Source organism: Cryptomeria japonica, chromosome 9, assembly GCF_030272615.1.
Source record: "Cryptomeria japonica chromosome 9, Sugi_1.0, whole genome shotgun sequence".
Taxonomy (NCBI): domain Eukaryota; kingdom Viridiplantae; phylum Streptophyta; class Pinopsida; order Cupressales; family Cupressaceae; genus Cryptomeria; species Cryptomeria japonica.
The window spans coordinates 344,315,474-344,340,273 of record NC_081413.1 but is presented as its reverse complement, the minus strand read 5'-3'; positions in this window follow the sequence as shown (position 1 = coordinate 344,340,273).

Genomic DNA, 24,800 nt, shown 5'->3' with positions numbered 1-24,800 from the left:
GTTTGAGATGTTTTCCCCTCTTGCAGGTTGAAGATGACATTTCTAGCATACAAGAGCAAATTCTTATTTGCATTCAAATTGGCTCCTAGAAGGGAGCGAAACAAGGTTTGGGAATTATAAAAATAATTGACAATACTAAAAGATTGATGAATGACTACCTAATTTCTACCCAAGAACAAGTGGATATATAGACATCTCCTTATTTGAATTTCAAACTACTGAGTTAATTGCATAGATGGATAACAGTTGCTAATGAACTAAAGAGAATTTGATGTTTTAATTACAATGCTTTTACTTCATCGCTGGTAAAACTAGGAGTTTAAAAAATAGCCAATGAATTCAACTTGAAGATAAAAATTGCAACAACTAGCTAGAGTGATTGGGAGTACGATTTGGAGTTTGACTAGTTCATTAAACAACCTTTCAAAACATCTGAAATGTGATCTAGAAAAATAGGACAAGAACATAACAACAAGATTGTGGATAAATGGTCATTTCTTTACTAATTCTTGATCTTTGAAGTAATGCATTCCATACAAATTATCATTTCTAATATATATCCCCTAATTAGTTAAGTATAACAACAAAATAAGTAAACATGCAAGTATATAGTCTACTGCAAAACATATTAATTAAAAAAATACCCAAAGTTTTAAAGTATAAACTAAGCTTTTAAAATGTCATTTTTAAGCACTCATCAGAAGGTATGGATAATTGGATGTGTTAGCTTTTTTGGTGGGTGCTATTTCAACTATGGTTATTGGTTCTTGACACCTATCGATGTATTTTGATACCTTTAGATTGAGTGTTTGTGTTTGGGATAACAATTGAGGAAGGACTTATGCTTTGTTGTGATAGATTGTGTGGCTTTCTTTTTGGATCTATGAAATGGTTTGTGTAGTGATAAATTAGGGGTTGATTGAATGTATTTGTGTTTTGGTTTAGAGGGTATGCATTTTGGTTGAATGTATGTTGTTGATTCAAGTGTTGGGTGTTCAAGTTGGATAAAAATATTGGGTTAAGTGGAATTATGTATGTGGAACATTGGTTTGTTAATGTGTTTTGTTATGTGAAATATGAGTGATGTGTGTATGGAGGGTTTTGATTGTAGTTTTTTGTGGAAATGGTCTTCTACTGTAATGGTGGGGGGACATGTTGGTTGAAGGCTTTGTTTGGTGGTTGCATGTTAGATATTTTAATTTAATATTGTCATGTGAGTGTTCCATGATTGTGTATTGGAGGCATGGTTGTTTGTTACATGAGTGTTAGAAGTTTGCATGTTGGAGGTTTGGTCATTTTTTGTAATTTTAGGTGGTTGTGAGGATTATGTATGTTGCATGGGGATTGTGTTATTTTTTGTGAAGGGTTAGTCATGCTTGTTTGGGATATGAGAGGTGGTATGTTAGGTTATTGGTTTTAGTGGGTTGGAATTTGATTGTTGTGACTTGTGTGATGGTTTTCATGTGGTTTGGTGTAGTTTAGGTTCATAGTGTTGTTATTTGGGTCATTTAGGTCAAGAGGTTGTGAGTTAAAATGTGGATTGGTGAATTATAGGTCACATGTGGGTGGTGTAGGGATATTCATGTGTGTTGTGTCAAGTGGAATAATTGCCAGAGGCATAGTCATGTTTAGCTACTAAGACATGGGGCATTTTGGTGGTGGTGGGATGTGTGTGGATCCTAAGTTTTAGGAAAGTGTATTAGGTGCATTTTCTTGCACAGTAGAATTGTAAAAATTGATAAACTTATAAGGCACTGAGAGGGGGGGGTTGAATCAGTGAAACCAAAAACATAATAGATTCGATAACTTCTTGCACCAACTTGAAAATCAATATGCATGCAAGAAATATAACCACATAAGAAAACATCCAACAAAGCATGCAAACCACAACATAATGATTTTTCACGTGGAAACCCAAATAGGAAAAACCATGGTGGGAATTAGTACCCACAAAGATCAACTATCTTCAATATAGAGATCTGATCAGTTAAAGTCATACAACACCTTGTTAGGGGTACACTCGGTTAAGAGTGTTTTAGCCTGATTAAGAGCTATACAATAAGGCTTGTTAGGACCTAGACCTGTTAGGAGCTACTCAGTTAAGGGATTTCAAAACACAAGATAATGTGTCACCTTGTTAGAGGATTTTCAACTTCGAACCTGTTAGGATCCTACTGCACCCTGTTAGGAGTGACCTTATTAGAGGATTTTCTTGCTGCAACTGTTAGGGAACAACAAGTTTGACTGATCTGCTAATAGCACATTTATGCCTAATTAGATCTACTTTTTCTCAGCTTCTATCATTGACTAAACATCAAACCCTAACTTCTCCTTCAATCAGGGGATTAAATTCTCACTCTTGATCCATGAAATCATACAATTTACATCTCCTTAAAAAGACTCTGTTAAGTGTGCTAAGAACCTTGGAACAATTCCCTAGATTCATTGAATCTAGTCAACTATTATAATTTCTCGCTCATTATACTTTACTTATATTAGCCAAACAAAACATAACTAAGAAACATAACAATAAGTCTACCAGTTACTGATCAAAGTAACTCTGCTTTATCGGTTCTTTGTTCTTCCCGACTATAATTGTTCTTTCGATCATAACTTGCTCAATACACTGAATCTGTTGATGAAGTTCCAATCAAAGAATCATGCCAATGTCATAAACATATGTTCCAAACTACAACATCTAACTCTTCTCCAATCGTCTATACCGGTTGCTTGATAATTGCACTGTTTTTGTTTACTAGTTGACATCAACTTAGCAGTTTTGTTGTCTAACAAATTCCACTACCGGTTAGTCTATACTGGTTGGTCTAGATGACTTAGATGACTAAAAAAACATAGTTTCCATAAATGAAAACACAAATAAAGTCATAAAACATTCTATTACAACCATATCATCATCATCAAACAAACAAAAATCAGTAGGAAACTTAGCTCCTCTCTATGCTAGCAACATGAAGTATCTATTGGGGCCTTTGGATAAGTGCCTCCATGATGTTGAGAACCATAGGATCTTGTGATGCATTATCAATTTCCTCTTGGATTATGTTGTTACTAATTTTTATAAAGTAAAATGTGTTCTTAGATGGTTGCAAGGTAGCTCCTCTTAAGGGTGTATGTGTAGCATCCTAAATTGTACTCCCTTACAATTTTGTCCTCGCTTGGGCCCTCACTTTGGCATTCATCCTTTGAGGCTTGATTGAAGCTTCGATTCTTCTCACACCATATATCACACTTAAAGTGCATGATCTACATTTCTTTCCCCAAGATATTGGGACCCTGATGTCCAAGACCAGGGCGCTAAGTGTCATGGTCCTCAAGGACTAGGGCGCCCAGTGCCATGGTCCTCCCAAATAAGGCCCATTTTGGGGCCTCATAATGGTAACATGATTTGAGCGGGAACCTAAATCTTGTATAGGATCATGTCAGAAAATTATTTTGTTTTTCAACTAGCATGTATAATAGGAGGTCTACCCCTCTCATTTTGGCATCCATCAATCAAGAGAACATTCATAATTCGAATTCAATATCTAAATTACATCAAGTGAGTAAGAAAATAGTCTTCTTTCAAGAATTGGAGCAGAAGTAAAGTCAAGATTCAAGAATTTGAGATGGCATTCATGTTATATGTTTTATGAAGACTATCTACATGAAACCCTAATTCCTTGTGAAGACAAAAAGAACTTTAGAAAAAGGCATATCATTAGTTTTTCAAACATTTTCAGCCTTTCCCTCAAAAGGAAAGCATTTCTATTACAATACTTCATTTACATTTCAAATCTATTTCATGGTTAATTCCAAAATTGGGATTTGACTTAAGGCAAACCCCTATTCTCAACCATTTCCCCTTCTCTACTATGTGCAGGAACAGGTACAAAGATGCAATTTTTAGGATTGATATTATTCACAGATACGAACAGGTTCCCTTTTAGATGACAAAAGGTTCAAAGGACTAGGGCGACCACCACCACGGTCCCAAAAAATCAAGTCAACTTTTTGGGAATAGATCCAAACATTCATTTATTACTCAGATCCAAGTTTGTGGCTCTGTTCGACAACTATAGCTCACTGTTTATGCATAATTGCTCCAATTTACACATATTTACCCTAATTTCAACATCTTTAATTGAATCAATTCAACTTAAAGTGAAAGAAGAGGCATATCTAAAAACCTTGGAATTTGATCAAAATCTAGATCTATCAAATTCAGTCTTTTCAGTCTTTCCCCATTGTAATGGTAACTAAGAAAAAATTAGTGGTTTTACTACATTCAACGGTGAAACCCTAATTTTTCACCATGATGGTATGATGTGACTCTGAGGATAACCCAAAGTGCATTGTGCTAGAAGGATTGATAGTAGGGTCAAATGTGGTGTCTATTAGTTTTCTCTTGGCTTATGATCATGTACTAACCATAAAAGACCCCTGGAGACTATCAAGTGTTATGCTAATGGATGCTAAAAATGTTAGGGATGATGTGGATGTATGATGATGCTAAATGCTTGTTTTTGGAAATTTTTATTTATTTTTGGGATACTAAATGTTAACTAATGGAGTGATCTACCAAGATGAACCAGTGATGTCAAGAACTAAAAAGGAGAAAAGATCAAGAAGTTAGTTGCTAAAGTAAAACCTAAAATATCCTTGTGAGTTGTGCACCCAACTATTAATAGGATGATGATGAAAATGATGTGAGGTCAAGGGAATCAATAGAGAACTAAGGTTTGATTAGGTCTAATTGGATATGCTAAGTTTGTTGATTAATATATATAGATGAATGCTCAATTTGTGAATTTAGTCTGAGAATGCAAGTCTAAGATATATGTATGCAAGGCTAATGCAATATGTACAATACTATGCTAGGAGGAACTATCAAGCCTTTGGTGTCTGTTTTTGGTATTTGAAGCTCAAAAATTCTAGTGGAAACCCTAATTTTTCAATCTTGAAGCAAATATGGTAGGAAATTTCATGGTTGTGGTATAGATCTAATCAATTATAGTATTTTGCACTAGATTATTCTAATAAAAGACAAATTGATAGGGAAATTATGTTATAGATTCTATCAATTGCAGTATAGAATGTTACAAATGTGTTATAGGATTTAGTAACTTCGGTATAAGATTACTTAGGTGCGTTATAGGATTTAGCAATTGTGGTACATAATGTTTCAATTATGATATTGGATATTGCAGCTGTGTAACTTTGGTTAGGTTAAGCAATTTTGACATGTAATATTATATTTCATTTTGCATGAAATTTTTAGTATTTTAATTTTAGCAAGAAAAAACAATAGACAGTAAAACACAATAGTTGTTTTGACTCTAACTTTGAGGTATCACTAAGGCCTAAAGTGGCCCAATGGCTTCACTGGCTTAGCACAAATTGAAATTAACCTTCTATAACAAGCACAACCATGTTATTCAAGTGGGTGTCTATGATTGGTGTAGGCCCCTCTGCCTAAAGGCTAAATATCTCAATTAGATCAGTGCTAACACTATGAAGTAGTGGGAAGCAACTAATTCTACAAGAGCTAGTAGATAGGGATCCAATGGCATAGGGATGTGCCAATAGGCTCACATTTCCCCTCCTTGGAGATCCTAAGATTTGAACTCAAAGAGTTTCCTACCTCTATTGATCAAGAAGACACATGGTGAACCCACAATAGTGCTTTATAATTTTTAACCAACTTTGATAATGCAATATTCATTTTCAAAAAAAAATTCACGTTCAGACACCTATTATTGCTAAACTATAAGGAATTTGTAGATGATGTGAACTAGTGATTTGTGAAATTTTGTGTGTAGATTCTAAATATATTATTTAAAAAAAGTTTAGAATAAATTTGTTTCCATTTTTCTATCTCCGTCGACTAGTTTTTTACAAAAAACAACATTTTTAAAGAGTGATACTCACTTAGTATGGCATAATTTTTTTTTAATTTAGATATGAATGTAATTATTTTGTTTTTAGTTTTGCAACATCCGTATCTAATGTTTACAATTGGTTTCATAAAATTATCTTCAATATTTTATTTTTTATTAAGGTTTGAAGTCGAGTTAATTGTAATTTTGACATACATTCATTTGGTAGCTCATAACTTGTTTTGTATGTATCAATTTTTTTAATTTATTTTTTGTTGGAAAGAAGACTTCAATACCTATTGCGTAGATATTTTTCAGAATTATTTGTCACTTATTTACTATTTTTCCATAAGCATTGAACACAAGAGTTGTTGTTTGGTGAGAAACCCATGTTTAGTTAAACTAAAAAAAAAATCATAATAAACTCAATGTATATTAAAATAATAATCATTCGAAAGCTTGTTTAGAGTATTACTATCACATATTTTGGTTTGTCAAGATTGTTCCATTTGAACCCCCAATTTGAGCTTCGAAGGCCAAAAATCTGCAGAACTTAGGAGAGTTTGGGGGAAGATCTCTAGCAGGGTGGTTCAATAAAACATTTTTTCAATAGGAGGGGGTTCGATGGAACCCCCTAGGGTTTGATCAAACCCCCTTTCTATTTTTTTAAATGCTAGGGTTTGATCAAACCTAATTTTTAAACGGCCATGTACTTTTTTTTAAAAACCATTATTAAAAGGGGTTCGATCAAACCCCTTTTAATAATAATATAATATTCCATCGAACGTACTTAAAATAATATGTTCGATCAAAATGTTTTTTGGTTCGATTCAACATGTAATTTGATTGAAAGTGGTAAAAATTATGTTTTGGACAAATGAGTACAATTTCTTCGTCCAAAAAAGTGTAACCCACTATTGTGGGTTTGCCCCACAGGAGGAGTAACATCAAGGTATGATCCACACCCCTTGCACCAAAAAAAGAAATAGTTGAAGGCTCCTAGGATACTATAACAAGGGTTCTTAGTGGGGGCCAACCCTTAACATGGGGCTCATTTGAAATATCTTGAGATTGGAGGGTTCTCCTTGTAATACCCTAAAATTGGTCATCTAAACCATGGGCCCCTAATCTCGACAACATCACCAAGGTCCTAACCAAAGGCAATTAAATCAATCTTGAGCACATTATTAATTCTTTAATTATCAAAAATCACATGGCAAATCAACCACTCAATATTAATTAAATATTTATTTAATTAATTGAATTATTTCAAGAATAATCATTTTGATCAATTATCCCATTTTAATTTATTAAATATCTTTGCATATTTAATTAATTAATAAATTTGCCATTCAATCATGCAAAAGGATTAATTTATTACAAAAGATGAATTAATTTATTACAAAGAGTTGAATTGAAACAAAACAAAAGTCAAAAGAATTGAATTGAGAGAGAAATCAAACTTGAGATATTATTTCTTTTTCTTAATTTAGAACTTTAAATTAGAAAAGCAATTTAATTGAATTGTTGAATTATTCTCTAAAATTGGAACTCACAGCTTTTCAGAATAAGAAGTTCAGTTGCATTAAGAAAACTCTTTTCTTGATTAAATTGAAGAATTATCTATTTTTATCAGATATGCATGGAACTAATTTATTATTATTTTTCAATGCAACTTGGACTTCTAATTTGAATGCATTTCAATTAAACTATAATTGGAAACTATCTCAAGGTTAACTCAACCTGATTTCTCAATTATTTTCAATTAATCCTAAATTGAGCTTTTTGTAATTCTCTATAAATTCAGTCTTTAGCTCTCATTCCAATTCACCCCAGAGATTTTTGAGAACACGCTTGGAAATTATTATCACGCTAATTTCGCTCTGGAGTCATTGAAATCATTGTGCTTTTTTAGATTACTTGCATCCATTTTGCATTCATTATTGCTTGCATGCATTGTTGCTTGAATTTGCTTGAATTATTCATCCATCTTGCATCCATATAGCTTAATATCATATAGATTAAATCCTTTGTCTTAGTGTAGTCTAGTCACTGGTATTGCTTATAAAAATATGAGAGCAATCTTATACTTGCATCTTTTAGAAGGCAATTAGTCGCTTTGCTATGGTTTATTTCTTATTGATTATTGATTACTAACCATGCATATAATGACTTAATTGAAGTGTTGTGCTTGCAGCTACAGGTTCACTTTTTCACAAACACATATCTGGCACCCACCGTGGGGCCCGAAGACTACATTTTTTTCGGCCTCCAAGACTGACTGCTTTATTTTTTCTTATTTTCCAGGTTTCAGATTTTTCGGTTTTTCATCCGTACATCTCGTGCGACAATTCCCACAGGCTGAAATGACAAATTGCAGGTGTCGCATGAATTACAAACATATTATCGTATGAGTAGACACTCTGTCGTACGAGCAGATCCTCTGTCATACAAGTAGTAATCATCTATCGTACGAGTCAACATCATCAGCAATCTAGTCTCGTACTATACTATATCCTATCTCGTACGAGTCGAGACTCTGTCGTACGATTCTGTATTTTCCGGTAAAAGAGGCAAAATTTCATATTTTTCATTTCTGACCACTGACCTTGACTGTTTATCTATCTGTCTCAGAGTTTTTCACAGCCTAACTAGTTTTTGCAGAATGCTTGTCAAAGAATATTGCTTGTCGCACAAAGACAATATGACTACTGATTCATTGTCTTTGCAGGTTGCCTAAGGAGAATTGACTAAACATCGTGTATTCTTTAAATTCATTTTTAGGAACCTAACTTGCTATCTGGTTAAAGAACAATCTATCTTTTGTGCTTTTAGAAAATTCTAAGAGGTAGGAGAGTATGCTCTTGTCTTTTTCTAGACAATCAAAAATCCAGACCCTTGAAGCTTTTTCTTTGTTTGAGATTTGTACATCTTTAGCAGGCCTGCCCTCCCGAGGGGTTGAAAAACTCTTAAAGTTGTTACGGCCGGTGTGAGGGGAATGACCTAAGTGGGAATGGTTAGATGCCAAGTACTCCAACCCACTATAAAATAAACGTGATTTGATGAAAATCAAGTCAACAACAATGCTCAGGAATAGCTCTCCTCTGTACCTTCGGGTATATTAAACCTTGGTTTTCAAGGCTGGGAGACCTCTTAATTGAGTTTATACCTCAACGCGCCGAATGGATCCCTGACTAGATCCAATTTAAAATTAGAAACTACCCAGTTCATCTCCGAAAGGGGGATAATCTTTGTGCAAGAGAGATAGTAACTCTCCCATGATACTTGTCATTTCGTGCCCCCATTAGCATTCGGAGTCAGATAATACAGTGTTGAGAATCCATTGCGTGAGACTCAACGGTCGTATTCTGATTAGCTATTAGGTGTGTACCTGAGTCTACAAGCAAAGGTTTTCTTTCCTCACCAAATTCCTTAGGGTTTGCATGATGTGATTGAAGTCACTATAAATACTACTTGTTTTCTGTGTTTTTCATCCTTGAAACAAAAAAAAACAAAAAAAACTGAAATACCAAAAATCAGTGAAGACCAGAAACAACTCAGTAAGTCGAAACTCTGTCCATGTCAGAAACTAGTCCATCCTAAGTCGAAACTCTGTTTGTGTCAATCTCAGTCAAAAATCAGTCCATCTCAGAATTTGTCATACTCAATTTGTCATACTCAGCAGTCAAAAAACTTAGAATTTTTAGTCTCTGCCCTGTGAACAGTCGTACAAGTTTGCTAATTTATCATGTTGCACCAGTCCTATGTCGTACGAATCTACTTAATTGTCATTCTAAAGCAAATTCTCTGTCGTACGAGTCTAAATCATTCATCATCCTGCACTGTATTCTGTCTCGTACGAGACAGAATCGACCTCAGTCTTTTGTCATCCTACACATGCCCATCAGTCGTATGGTATAAGATAGCAACTCGTACGAACCAAAAATTCTATTGTCCTGTAACTAATAAATTGTCATCCGGTTCAGAAAACCCAGTCGTACGAGTCTCTGGTATTGTCAGATAGAACATTCAAAATTGCCAAAAACATAGTCTACAACGAACATAATACAGGTTATCATTTTCCTAAGCATAAAATAGATCAAGATAGTGTACCTCTACCATTTTTTGTTGCATGATTTGGTCGATCACCCCTCAGCTAGTTCAATCAAAACTAACTATCAAACTCAAGTCACTTAGATAACATCTTACATAGGATATATCGTTTCTGAATCAAACTGAATCTTAGTTACAATTTTAGAATCAACCTAGGAAAACATCTTAGATAGGATAGATCATTCCTGAAATCAGACAAAATCTCAGTTGTTTCTCCCAAAACAATATGCTAAACCGAACAAACTAGCTCTGAAATTGATCTTGACCTCTGCATCACAAAACAACTCTAGGTCACACTAATCCATAAAAATGCCTATTCAAACCAGGAGTTCTCATAAGACAAAAGCCAAAGCCAAAGAACAAACCTTCACTTATCAAGATAATTCATTCTACATAAAGGATCCCCTCACTGACATACCATCGTCATCAGGCGGACCGATTTTTGATGAACCGAAATCTCCCACTATACATGAGACAGAATACAATGATGGAAACAAAAATGACCATAATATTCCTGAAAATCATAATGACTCCTCATCATCAAGTGAGACTGATGAAGCTACTGAACCTCTAGAAAAAGAAATCCTTGACTATCAGAAAGACAAAGACTTTAGAAAAATGATGAAAACTATCATGATCCGAGAAAAGGAAGACTATTTCTTAGAACTAGCAAATCAAGGTGCTAAACTTCCTATTGGATATGATGTTCAGACACTTGTTACTAAGAGGAAAGACTCACCTATACTCATGGTACACAAATAGTTAATAACTTTGTGAACAGAGCTCATAGACCTGAAGAATAAGGACAATTCCCCGAACCAATATTCTCTGGAAGCAATATGTCCCTTCCCATTTGACAAAAATTTACACATGCCTCCATTCCCTTCACGAGTGGAAATCCCAAAATTTGATAAATATGATGGTACCTTAGATCCTCAAGATCACGTCAGGAAATTTAGTGCTGCTTGTATGGAATTCATGCACGATCAAACATACCTTATGCGTCTCTTCCCAAGGAGTTTAGGTTGTCAAGCAATGGAATGGTTCTCAAGTCTACCCAAAGGAATAAAACATTCGAAGAACTAATCCAATTGTTTTTACAACAAAACTCATACAACATTTGACATCCTATGACTATGATCGATCTTTGTAATACTCAACAGAAAACAGGGGAACCTCTTCTTACTTTTCTCCAATGTTGGAGAAGGATGTTCTCTAGGTACCCACGACCTATCCCAGACTCTGAGAAAATGGATATATTTGTCAATAACTTGGTCCCCAAAATGAAATATAGCATACAAATGCAAGTACACCCATCATTTAACAAAATGGTAGATAATGCCATTTGAATGGAAGATGTGCTCATAAAAAAGGGAGATATCACACCTTGGAAAGAAACACAAACAGGATCCAGTTCTAAAGAGAAGAACAAGTATTGGAAATTTGCCAAAGACAACAACAAGAATGTTGTTAATTATGGAGTAGTAGACACTGTCAAAACCAACTCAAAATCAACAATATTCAACCTGGCTAGTGGTACACAAGAGCTTAAAGCCGCTGAAATTTCAACAGAAAATCAGCCAAAGAAAACAAAGGAATGGTTCAAAGAAAAGTCGTGGCTTTCCAGACCTAAGCATGATTTTACTCCTCTTAAAGAATCATATGAGTTGGCTTTCAAAACTCAATTGGCAAACAACTTGATAACACTACCAGATAACTCCAGACCATATGATCTAGATGTCAAACCAAGATGGTGGAGAGAAAATGAATATTGTAACTTCCATTGGAATAAGGGTCATAACATAAACAATTGCATAAAGCTAAAACATGAGATTCAGGATCTCATAGACGCTGGTAAAGTTGTTCTTTGGAATCACCCAACCAATGCTAATCATAAAGCATTTAAAGACCCTTTGCCTGCTTATGAACAAGGTGATTCCTCAAAGACCAAAGGAGGTGCCAAGGTAAATTATGCTTATGCCAGCTAGGACAACATTATCAACATGATTGAACCTTCACACTCAGAATATTGCAATGTGATTATAGTTCAAGATAAACCAAATGAATCATGATATGCAAAAGCTCTGACTAGATCTCAAAAGAAAGTCACCCTCCAAGGAGCTAGCTCTTCCAAACTGGCTCAAGAAACATCAAATCTGACAGCTGTGCCAAATAAACAAAAGGAATCAACCTTGGACAAATTTAAAAGATTAACCTCCTCATCATCCTCTGGATACAACGTGGTTGAATAGTTGAAAAGGACAAATGCTCAAATTTCAATTTTTGAATTGCTACAGCTCTCATCTGCTCACAAGGAAATTCTACACCAAGCATTGCTCACTACCAACGTTCCAAAAGATTTAGACATTGATCGGTTTCAGTCTATGGTGGGTCATCTGACTTCTCCTCACTATTTGACCTTCTCTGAGGAAGATGACAACTCATTAAATCATCCACATAACCAACCATTGCATATTGAAGCTATGATCCACAAACACAGAGTTAAACATGTTTTGATAGATGGAGGCGCAGGGTTGAATATCTATACTTATCATCTGCTTACACAACTAGGATTCTCTAAAAATGTCATTGATCTAGGCAAGAAAATAACAATTAAAGCCTATGATGAAGAAGAGAGGACCTCCAAAGGTTTGGTATCATTACCAATCAAAGTGGGACTGGCAAAGAGAGATGTCCTTTTCCAGGTTCTCAATATTCCATTGTCATACAATATATTGCTGGGCAGGCCATGGATTCATGAAATGAAGGCAGTACCCTCAACATATCACCAATGCTTAAAGTTTCCTTATAATGGAGCTGAAGTCAATATTCCGGCTGATACAAATGTCATCTGTAGTGCATTGACAAAAGGTGCAGATACTTTTGTGCCTCATAATAGGGCAGCCTCCCCAAATGAAGATCCAGAAACATTGATGAAAGACTTAGAACAGAGATTGAAGGTTACAGATACCGGCATGGATAGCTACAAGATAGAACCAGTATTATCATTAGTTTCTCTTCCTCCATCGCCAAAATAGCTAGGCAAGCCACCAAAGGCTATGAGAACACAAACTCTAGCTCCGAATATTATATATGATGGTCTCTTTATACAGTCTTCTACCTCCTTGGCAGATGCAATAGAAGAGGATGGTGTGCTTAACTGGCTCTATAAGGAAGATAGTCCAAATGAGGAGGTACAACATTGTGAGATTTCCTCAAACCAGTATGGTCGTGGTTACAAAATGATTCAGCGCGTGGGGTACTCAGGTACTGGTCCTTTGGGCAAACAAAAAGAAGGTATTACTGAACTAATTCAACTACAAACCAAATCCACACATGATAAAGCTAGACTGGGATACAATCCTAAAAAGACGTCAGAACAAAAACATGTTTCTAAGTCTAAAGGCTTGAAAAAGATATCACCTTTAACATTACATGAAGCAAATGCTAAACAAACGAAAGAAGAGTGTAGAAAAAAGAGAGAGGAATCAATAATCAAGAAAGAAGAAATAGTCAGTGCTCAAGCTTTGACGGTATTAGCTACAATAATACAAGAAGTTGAGGTTCCTGAAGATATAAGAGATGAATTTGTAAGAATCAGAGAATTGTTTGCACCATTAAAAGTTCCAGTCACATATACTGGCAGGCAACAAGTAGATGATTAGAGACTGATTCAAATGAGTATGAATGGGGTCCTGACTATCTTTAAGACATATCCGCTACAGAAACTCCAGAAGAATCTAGTGGTGTCATAGATGATACTCAAGAGTTGATGCACCTAAAACTAGAGAAGGAAATACAAGAAATTAGACAAAAGAGGCAAGCAAATTATGAACAAACATTGAAAGAAGGAACAATACCAGAAAGCTTCTCATCTATGTGTCCTTATCCTAAAACAGAACAAATCAGTTATAGCACTACACAGGAAGAGTTAGAAGTTGTAGGACAAGAACCAATTGTCAGTCCAGAAGAAGCTGAATGGAGTAGACGATAGAAAGTCGCATAAACAATGAGACTATGTCAACAGGTGTGTCAAATACAAATGACAAATGAACTACAATATGAAGGAATTTGTAGCATTAAAGATGTTAGTATTGATACCATACATATGCTTACTAAATCACCTGAAAGAGATTTGGAAACTTCATCTGATAACTTTGATGATTTTGATGACTCTAATGACAGTCTTGTTCATGATGATACCCACTCATCCTCAAATTCTAGATCATCTGATACAAACAATGAAAAATTGCCTACTAGTCTTATTGTTGTTAAACCATGACATGACGTCCAGTCTGACTTAGTCAATGATGTTATAAGTATGCCTATTGGATTAGATCAATTAAATATTAACGTGAACTTTAATAACCATGATCTGACTCTTCTTGGTCTCGAGACACTTACGCAAGGTATCATTCTGGAACTTGACTTTTCGATCCGTAGCTGTGATAACAATACCGTGAACGGTCTTGAACCTATCCAAAATTTGTCCTTAATACATCCTGAATTGATTGACTGTACTTTATAGAATCAACCCATGGATATACCTATTTTTGCCAATGACTATATATTATCCTATTATCTCAATGCAGTTGAACCTATTAACTCTTCCACCAGTGAATGGAGTGAAAATATGACTGAAGAGGATATCAAGTATCTTAGTTGCAAAAATAGGAAAGATAAAAATAAAAGATCTGATGGCGAAAACCACATTGTGGCAGTGTCAGAATCTAAAAAAGAGAAAATAAAGGACGTACCTAAAGGTGAAAACCTCTCTGAGGCACTTGAAGGTGAGATACTTGGTATACTGCCCAATCATTTTCAGGAGCGATCTTCCATATTGATCGAGCCAACTCAGCCAGTGAATATCAGGAATCATGACACAACAAATTATTCACGTAGCTCAATCACTATCAGCAGAGGAATTGAAGGATTTCACTTAGCTATTCCTAGAAAAGAAAATAAATTTTGCATGGACATACTCTGATATGCCAGGCTTGGATCCTGATCTCATTATGCACCATCTCTCAATCACACCAGGAGTAAAACCAGTTAAACAAAAACTTTGTAAGATGCACCCGCATGTTGCACTATTGGTCAAAGCTAAACTAGAGAAACTACTCAAAGCTGGATTTATCAGAGTGATAGATTATGCTGAATGGATTTCCAACATAGCACCTGTGTCAAAGGCAGATAAATCTATCAGAGTTTGTACAAATTTTAGAGATATCAATAAAGCATGTCCAAAAGATGACTTTCCATTGCCAAATATTGATATGATAGTCAACATGACAGCTGGGTATGAGATGTACTCACTAATGGATGGATTCTCTGGCTACAATCAGATTAAAATCACTCCTGGAGATCAAGAAAAGACAGCTTTCACCAATGCATGGGGAACCTTTTGCTGGAACGTTATGCCATTTGGGTTAAAGAACACAGGAGCGACCTATCAAAGAGCAGTTACAACTATCTTTCATGACATGATGCATAAGAATATGGAAGATTATGTTGATGACACCTTAGTGAAGACTATGAAAAGATCAACGCATATTCAAGAGTTAGGTCCTATACTTGACAGAATGGAAAAGTTCAAGCTCCGATTAAATCCAAAGAAGTGTGCATTTGGAGTGACATCTGGTAAACTACTTGGCTACATCATTTCAAAGAAGGGCATCGAGGTTGATCCTAAGAAGGTCCAGGCTATAATGGAAATGTCGCCTCCAAAGAACATTAGCCAAATGAGAAGTCTACAGGGACATCTCCAATCCATTAGAAGATTTATTTCTCAACTAGCAGACAAAGCTCAACCTTTTACAAAGGTACTAAGGAAAGGCATATTATACAATTGGTATCAAGAATGTGAACAACATCTTCAGCAAATCAAAGAGTATCTATCAAATCCACTGATATTGATGCTTCCTATTTAAGGTAAACCATTAATCTTATACATATCAGCAACTGATTCATCATTGGGGGCACTTCTAGCGCAACAGGATGACAAAAAAAGGGAAAGAGCTATTTATTACATCAGTAGGACATTGGTGTCTTATGAAATGAACTACAGTATAATAGAAAAAGCATGCTTGGCATTAGTCTCCGCATCATAGAAACTGAGGCACTATATGCTCGCACATTCAGTCAAGTTGGTGGCCAAAATTGATCCACTCAAGTATCTTCTTAATAAAGAAACACTCACCGGACGATTGGCAAAGTGCATAATGATCCTTACAGAGTTTGACATTGAATATGTGGAACACAAAGCCATAAAAGGATAGGTAATTGCTAGTCAAATTGTTGAAGCTCCACTTGAGGATACTCAACCACTACACATTGAGTTCCCAGATGAATCAATAATGCATCTTACTCAACAACCCTGGAAGATGTTCTTTGATGGGTCCTTTACTCAAAATGGTTTAGGTGCTAGCATACTATTCATTACTCCTCAGAAGTACTCAATTCCAAAGTCTTATAAGATTCTATTCCCTTGCACAAACAACATTGCAGAATATGAAGCACCAGTAAATGGAATAAAACTAGCCATTGAATGGAAGGTTGTTGAATTACATATTTATGGAGATTCTCAGCTGGTCATCAATCAAATCAACGATACATATCAGACTCGGGATGAGAAATTGATGCCTTACAAGAGGATGGTAGATGATTTCAAGAAGTATTTTGCTTTTGTATCATTCCAACAAATTCCTAGATCAGCGAATAGAGCAGCAGATGCTATGGCTACCATGGCATCTATACCTGAGCTACAAGAGTCCAATTTTCTCTTTGATTTCTTGGTGGAAGAGTTATATTACCCTGCTTATGATTCTCCTGAGACCCAAATAGTCTTTTCTATTATTGGACACGATTCATCCCGATACAGCCACATATATTCCTATCTTTGTGACCAAATTATCCCTGAAAACCTTACTCGTAACGAGAAAAGAAACTTAATTCGAAACACTTCATGATATGTTATCATAGTTAATGATTTATTTAGATGAGGTTTGTACGGTACTTTGCTTAGATGTCTAGAAACTGAAGAATCAAAATGTGCATTATCAGAAGTCCATGAAGGCATTTGTGGATCTCATTTGAATGGTTTTACTGTAGCTTATAAACTATTATGGGCTGGCTAGTACTGGCCAGATATGGAAAAAGATGCCATAAAATTTGCTAAGACTTGTGAGAAATGTCAGCTTCATGGAAATCTCATACATGCCCTAGCGAGGGATCTCATACCTTCATTACACACTGGCCTTTTCAGCAATGGGCCTTTGATCTCATTGGTCAGATATATCCTGCTTCATCCAACAGACATAAATTCACCATAACGGCCACTGAGTATTTCACCAAGTGGGTAGAGGCAATTCTGCTCATCAAAGCAACTGGTAAACAAGTCACCTTATTCATCCTAAACTATATAATTTGCAGGAATGGGATACCTTCATCCATCATGACTGATAATGGAGGATAGTTCAAGAATAAAGACCTGGATGAACTTTGTGAGAAATTCAAAATAAAGCAACACTGGTCATCAGTATATTACCCTCAAGGTAATGGACAAGCCGAGGCATCTAACAAAAACCTACTGACTATCTTGCACAGAACAGTGAACAAATCCGGGAAAGATTGGCATCTACAGCTCAATCTGGCACTATGGGCTTACAGAACAAGTATCAGAACACCTATCGAGGCTACACCTTTCTCTTTGGTGTATGGGTCCAAAGCAACATTACCTATTGAAGTAGAAATACCATCTCTAAGAGTTTCATTGCAAGGTCTTGTTACTGATGAAGATCGTAGAATATCTAGATTGCAAGAACTCTAATTGCTAGATGAGCGTTGACAAGTGGTGTTTGATCATCTCAGAGTGTATCAGAAGAGAATGTCTAGAGGGTATAATAAGAAAGCTTGACAAAGAGAATTTCAAGTTGGTGACCTAGTTCTGAGAGAAAATCCAAAAAATCAACAGTTTTGAGACAACAAAGGGAAGTTTGAACCCAACTGGCTGGGTCCCTATATCGTTACTGCAGTCTTTGGCTCTGGTACCTATCAACTCTCAACATCGGAAGGAGAATAGCTCTGAGAACCGATTAACACCATCCATCTAAAAAGATTCTTTACTTAGCATTCACTGCTCCAGCAAACTGTACACCTGAAAAAGTCCTTAAAAAAATCCTAAAAATTGGAAAAGTCTTGAAAAAAGAAAAAAAAATGGAAAAATCATAAAATACAAAAAAAAAATTTTAAAAAAAGAAAAAGAGAAAAAAAATATAAAGAGAGAAAATGCCTTGGTGAAAACCTAGTAAATAGGCACCTTGGTAAAAAAAAAATGATGATGATGACTCTCTGCCAAACAGGTGAAAACCTGGCAAACAGGCGCCTCTTGTACTCAAGCGCTCCATCTATCAATGCAACGTTGGCATTTCCCGCTTTCAAGTATCTTTTGCTTTCACTTGTACATATTTTCAGTCACTTTTGTGACATCCTGGTTCGTTGGAACCCTCATGACTTGAAACAGATCAATGTCCTAGTCTTAGGTTACTCGACAAAGCACATTACATATCCTAAGTAGTGTCAACCAAGTCATTATTCCGTCAGTGAAACCTGGTCAACCACTCTGAGTCAGTCACCTGTCTCCTGACTACTACAGAGTTTTTATCACTGAGTTCACAAGCAAAACAACATAATGAAGAACAATTACTAAACAGTTTGAGCTATGAATGGAAAATTTTCTTTGTATGTTGTCTTTTATATTGGTTTTCGATTATTATCCCCCTGAGTAACTCGAGAAAGTCTGTATTGACTAAGAGGTGCAAGGATTGGGGGCATAATATTTTCTTTGTTTTCTGCTTGTAGGAATGATCCCGATGATCTGGAAACATATAAATTAGCCGGGTGTCTATGATAAGAGCCTTCACATTAAGGTGAAATCGCCTCACATACCTCGACTCCGCTTATTTGTATACTATAGGGAGGTCCATGTCATTTCTTTGTCTATTTTGAGGGAATTTCTTTATGATGCAATTCGGGTCCCTACGAAATCTATCCAAGGATATGAACCAAAAAAAAAGGGTCATTGTGGACAAGATAATTAATATTGCACATTGAAAAAGAAAGGAACTCTACCTTGCCTGTTGTGTTCGTTATGCTTAGTGATGAATCTTAAGTATTTTAAATCCAGTGACTAGGTTTAGCTTGCATTTTGCACATCATTTTGCATTTCATTCTACATTTTAGTGAATCTAGGATGATTTTGGTGTGATAATAATAATCTCTTTATCTTCAAAATGAGAGCTGAAAGCATCATCATTTCTTACGCTAAGTGGTCTATTTATCATTACTTCTCCGATCGAGTACTTGTGTTTTGAGATGTTTAGCTGCATACATAACATTTCATATAGATTCATTCATTTTATTATTAGTCATTTGTATTCATCTTATTACATAAAAAATAAAAAATAAAAAATTTTGCACTGTTTATTTTCATTCATTTATTTGCATATGAAAAAAAACACAAAAACATAGACATCCATTATCATTTGTAATACATACATTCATACTGAAAAAGAAATGCATACATATAGAATAAAGCATATAGAAACATCTCATAATCGAATTGACACAAGTACAATGAAGTCAAATCAGATCTCATATATATAAAAATCATCTCAAGTCTAAGAGTACAAAATGATGTCCAATGACATGTACAAACTCCCATTGGAGAAAGAATTGTATAGGCTACAAAAAAATGGGTGTGTCTACAAAAAAAAATATCTGAGCTACAAAAAGAATCATCTAGCTAGCACCCTCTCCCTCATCGCCTAGTGGAGGAGGAGGAGCCTGATGCCCGGGATCCTGTTAAGGTGCTCGCACTCCCTTTGATCAGGCCATATACTACAAATAAGGTTACACTTGTTGTGCAACAGGAACTATAGCACTATACGCGGCTACATAATAAGATGCCCTACTGCTCTGGAGAAGGACCTCCTATCGTAGAGACTCTATCTTTGCTCTAAACTCTACTCTCATAGCCGCAATCTAGCGATCACACTCAGTCCTCACCTCGGCCAGCTGTCGGTCTCACTTCGCCAGCTGAGTCTGTGCCACTAACAACTGTGACTGTAGCTCTGCAAGATGTGCTCTCATCGACCGACCTGTGTTAGCCCCCTACTCTCTCGCAGGCTCTTCGCTGCCATCTCCACCACCATCTCCACCTGTGGCTCCACCCTGCTCCTCTCACCACTGACGGACCTACCTCGAAGCTTCTCACTCCTCCTCTCCCCCACCCAACCTCACGCCTACTCTCCCAAGGGATCCACCCTCACCCCTCTACTGTCCAATGTCAACTCGCACTCCGTTGTTGCTAGCAACAGGATCACCACTAGTCCATCGTGGAGCATCTAGTCTCTGGCCCTATCCCTGCCTATGACCCTGTCTCTATGTCTGTCCCTGTGTCGGTGTGGGGGCATCATCCTCCACATCCTCAATATGAGGAGCATGCTCTCTAGGATCTGTAAACCGAGGGAATGGATGTTGCTGCAAATAATCCCTGTACTGGGGCAATACCCCCGCATCTGCTATATCCTCCAAGTAATCCCACCTTAGGCGATGTAAACCTGTTAGCTCCTGCATAGCCAAGGCATAAGATAGCCTAGGTGCCCAACCCTACCTCTCCTCGTCAGCATACCTAGCATACGTTGTAAACTCCTATGAGATCCCCTGAGGCCGGCCATACTACCTCATCACTCATGAAACGATGAATCCCTCCATAATAGTCTGCGATCTCCCAATCAGTGGGCGTGTGACAAATAGATCTCTGTGCACTACTGCCAATCATCCCATGGCTCTAAACCTCTATATGGTTGCCATACGACAGCTATCAAGTCATCGAGCTGCCGTCTCTAGAAGTCTGTCTTGCTCAGATGGGGCTGCGTAATATATCCAACATATCTAAAGATGACCGGCTGTCACTATCGGTCGACACACAGGAAGGTGCTCCCAAGCCCACACCTGCAAAATGTACACCCCAGCAGCCATGCTCCACCCCTCTCTATAAACGATCTCATGCATCTCTTGATACATGTGGGCCAGTAAATAAGCACCACAGCCAAGTCTCTGAGGGGACTCTATCAATCGCTCAAGCATCCGGCCCCATCCACTCTGGAAACCCTGCTGCCCTCGGTCTGGCATCAAAAAGCACCCAATAAAACCTGCTAAGACACATGCCAGCGGATACTCCTCACTATACCTGCTCATCAGTACATCCCAACTCATAGAATGAGTCAAGATATCTGGATCCCTGAATACATTTCTCAGTGCCTGTAGTCTAGGTAACAATGTGGTATCATAGTCCACCATATCCCCAGCAAAAGGGATACGAAGAATCCTGTACACATCCTCAGGAGTGATGGTCAACTCCCCAACTGGAAAATGAAAGGTATTATGCTCCAAATGAAATCGTTCTACCAACATCGTGAGAATCCCGTGGTTCACACGGTTATCAGGTAACCTCATCAAATGAGCCAAGCCGCATAAATCAACATGAGCCTGCTCAAGCTTAGACAAATCCTGAACTAAAGCCATCGTGGGTGGATATACACATCTGAAGAGCACAGGAGGTAAACAAACCTGCAAAACACCACAACGAACATCAAAAAACATTCCAAATTAGCCTACAAGAGAAGTTAAACATCACGCAAATCCAAATAAGTTAAATACAAAACCAAAATTTCACGTTTACACTTTCAAAAATTGTCACTGTTTTCCAAACGACAAAACACAGTTAAACAACATCTCGTACGAGTCAGGAATGGCCTTAGTACGAGAAAACAACCCCAAATGATAAATTTTTATACATCGCACGACAAAATGGTCTTTTAACTGACCTGTCGTACGACACAAGGGTTGCTCTCGTACGACAATTCTAATGGATTGAAATGATAAAACAAACATTGCCAGTTTCTCATATGAGATAGAATTCTGTCTCGCATGATAAACTGAGACACCCGACCTAAAACCCATCAAAAACGTGAAAAATACACACAAAAAATTCAAATTTGGAAACATAAAGAGGCTAAAGATCGATCACTTACCGTTGGCTTATAGTTTCGGGGTCGATTATGTCTTCTCTGGCACTCAAATCGATGCTGACAAGTTGGGACCACCATTTTTCTTCGCAGAAGGCTTTTTGAATTTTCAAACTTGGAGGGTTCAAATGATTTGAAAATGACATTTTTGTCCTATATATAGCCTAAAACCTAATTTTTCAACTTGCTTCGATGGACACGAAAATTGTACCCTTGGCTAATGTGTCTGCTCTGATTCCATTTTCGGGATCGAAATCAAAATTCGAGATCGTCTTGCTAGTCAATTTCACAATTTTGACCACTTAGCACTTTTTTCATTAATGCTCATTCTTTCTTCAAATTGCGCTCAATTTCAACGCTGAATCTTAATTCAATTTCAATTCTACACATCCACATTTCAATTCTACTAGTCAACTCTATGCTCAATTTCTCATCAATCATTGCCAAATCTTCAGAAAAATCCTCAAAATCAATTTGTGCTCAAATAACTTATTTTCGCCAAACAATTGCCTATAATCAACTACCCTCGCTATCTTTCGATTTCGCTCCCAAGGGGGCATACTCATGACCTTATGACTTCACATCTCATAAGTTGAGAATTTTTTTTCAAATCTTCATCAAAAGTCGAGCAAAATCTTTCCAATTAAAGGAAAAAATCCTTATTGCGAAGGGGCATCTCAACTTCATCGCTTCACATCAAGTTGAAATCTCTCGATCATCTGAATCAATCAATCGCTAGGGGCATATCAATTTCATCGCTTCAAATCAAGCTGATATTTGTCTTTCATCTGAATTAATCTCTTAACATTAATCAGTTTCATCGCTTCAAATCAAACTGATTATTCGTTTAAACTCAATCAAAAGTTTAAAGAGTTTATTTGGTCATTCTAAATCTAAGCAAGTGTTCAGTATTCGTTTCTTGATCAAGCTGGATGGTTTATTCTTCGCTCATCATGTCTTGATCAATCAAGTTCAAGATCGATTTTTATCATCATTCACTATATCTAAGATCAATCAAGTTCTAGATCAGTAAGATCTGCTTCTTGATCAATCAAGTTCAAGTTCGGTATCTTTGTTTTCTATCGTTCCTTAGTTAAATCAAGTTCAGGATTGGTATCACTTTAATCAGACCTCATTTAGCTTTGTCGCTTCGAATCAAGCTAACACCTCGCTTTTTATCTAGTTCGTGATCAATCAAGTTCAGAACTGGCATCTCCTAGACATCACACATTCTTTGAATCAAAGCGCTGCTCGCACATTAATTCAAAGAGGGGCAAATGTAATACCCTAAAATTGGTCATCTAAACCATGGGCCCCTAATCTCGACAACATCACCAAGGTCCTAACCAAAGGCAATTAAATCAATCTTGAGCACATTATTAATTCTTTAATTATCAAAAATCACATGGCAAATCAACCACTCAATATTTATTTAATTAATTGAATTATTTCAAGAATAATCATTTTGATCAATTATCCCATTTTAATTTATTAAATATCTTTGCATATTTAATTAATTAATAAATTTGTCATTCAATCATGCAAAAGGATTAATTTATTACAAAAGATGAATTAATTTATTACAAAGAGTTGAATTGAAACAAAACAAAAGTCAAAAGAATTGAATTGAGAGAGAAATCAAACTTGAGATATTATTTCTTTTTCTTAATTTAGAACTTGAAATCAGAAAAGCAATTTAATTGAATTGTTGAATTGTTGAATTATTCTCTAAAATTGGAACTCAAAGCTTTTCAGAAAAAGAAGTTCAGTTGCATTAAGAAAACTCTTTTCTTGATTAAGTTGAAGAATTATCTATTTTTATCAGATATGCATGGAACTAATTTATTATTATTTTTCAATGCAACTTGGACTTCTAATTTGAATGCATTTCAATTAAACTATAATTGGAATCTATCTCAAGGTTAACTAAACCTGATTTCTCAATTATTTTCAATTAATCCTAAATTGAGCTTTTTGTAATTCTCTATAAATTCAGTTTTCAGTTTTCATTCCAATTCACCCCAGAGATTTTTGAGAACACGCTTGGAAATTATTATCACGCTAATTTCGCTCTGGAGTCATTGAAATCATTGTGCTTTTTTAGATTACTTGCATCCATTTTGCATTCATTATTGCTTGCATGCATTGTTGCTTGAATTTGCTTGAATTATTCATCCATCTTGCATCCATATAGCTTAATATCATATAGATTAAATCCTTCATCTTGGTGTAGTCTAGTCACTGGTATTGCTTATAAAAATTTGAGAGCAATTTTATACTCGCATCTTTTAGAAGGCAATTAGTCACTTTGCTATGGTTTATTTCTTATTGATTATTGATTACTAACCATGCATATAATGACTTAATTGAAGTGTTGTACTTGCAGCTACAGGTTCACTTTTTCACATACACACTCCTCCTACTCATTAACAAACAAGTCTTGGAAGATTGAGGGTCTTGTGGCTCATCTTCGAATGATGCTAGCCATCCTTTGTGATAGTTCTTTCGATCTCCCCCTCTTATATAGCATGTTCAAAGATGTGCTTGAGGTCAAAACCCAAGGTGATGAAATCCCAGGAAGGCTTCCTACTGAAAAATAAAAATGGGAATATGTGTTTAATTCTCTTGCACCCAAGTTTGCATGGGCACATGAGGCGAGAGGATATGTACATATGCCTCTGAGATAACACATATTGTGCAAGCACACCAAACATAGTAAAAA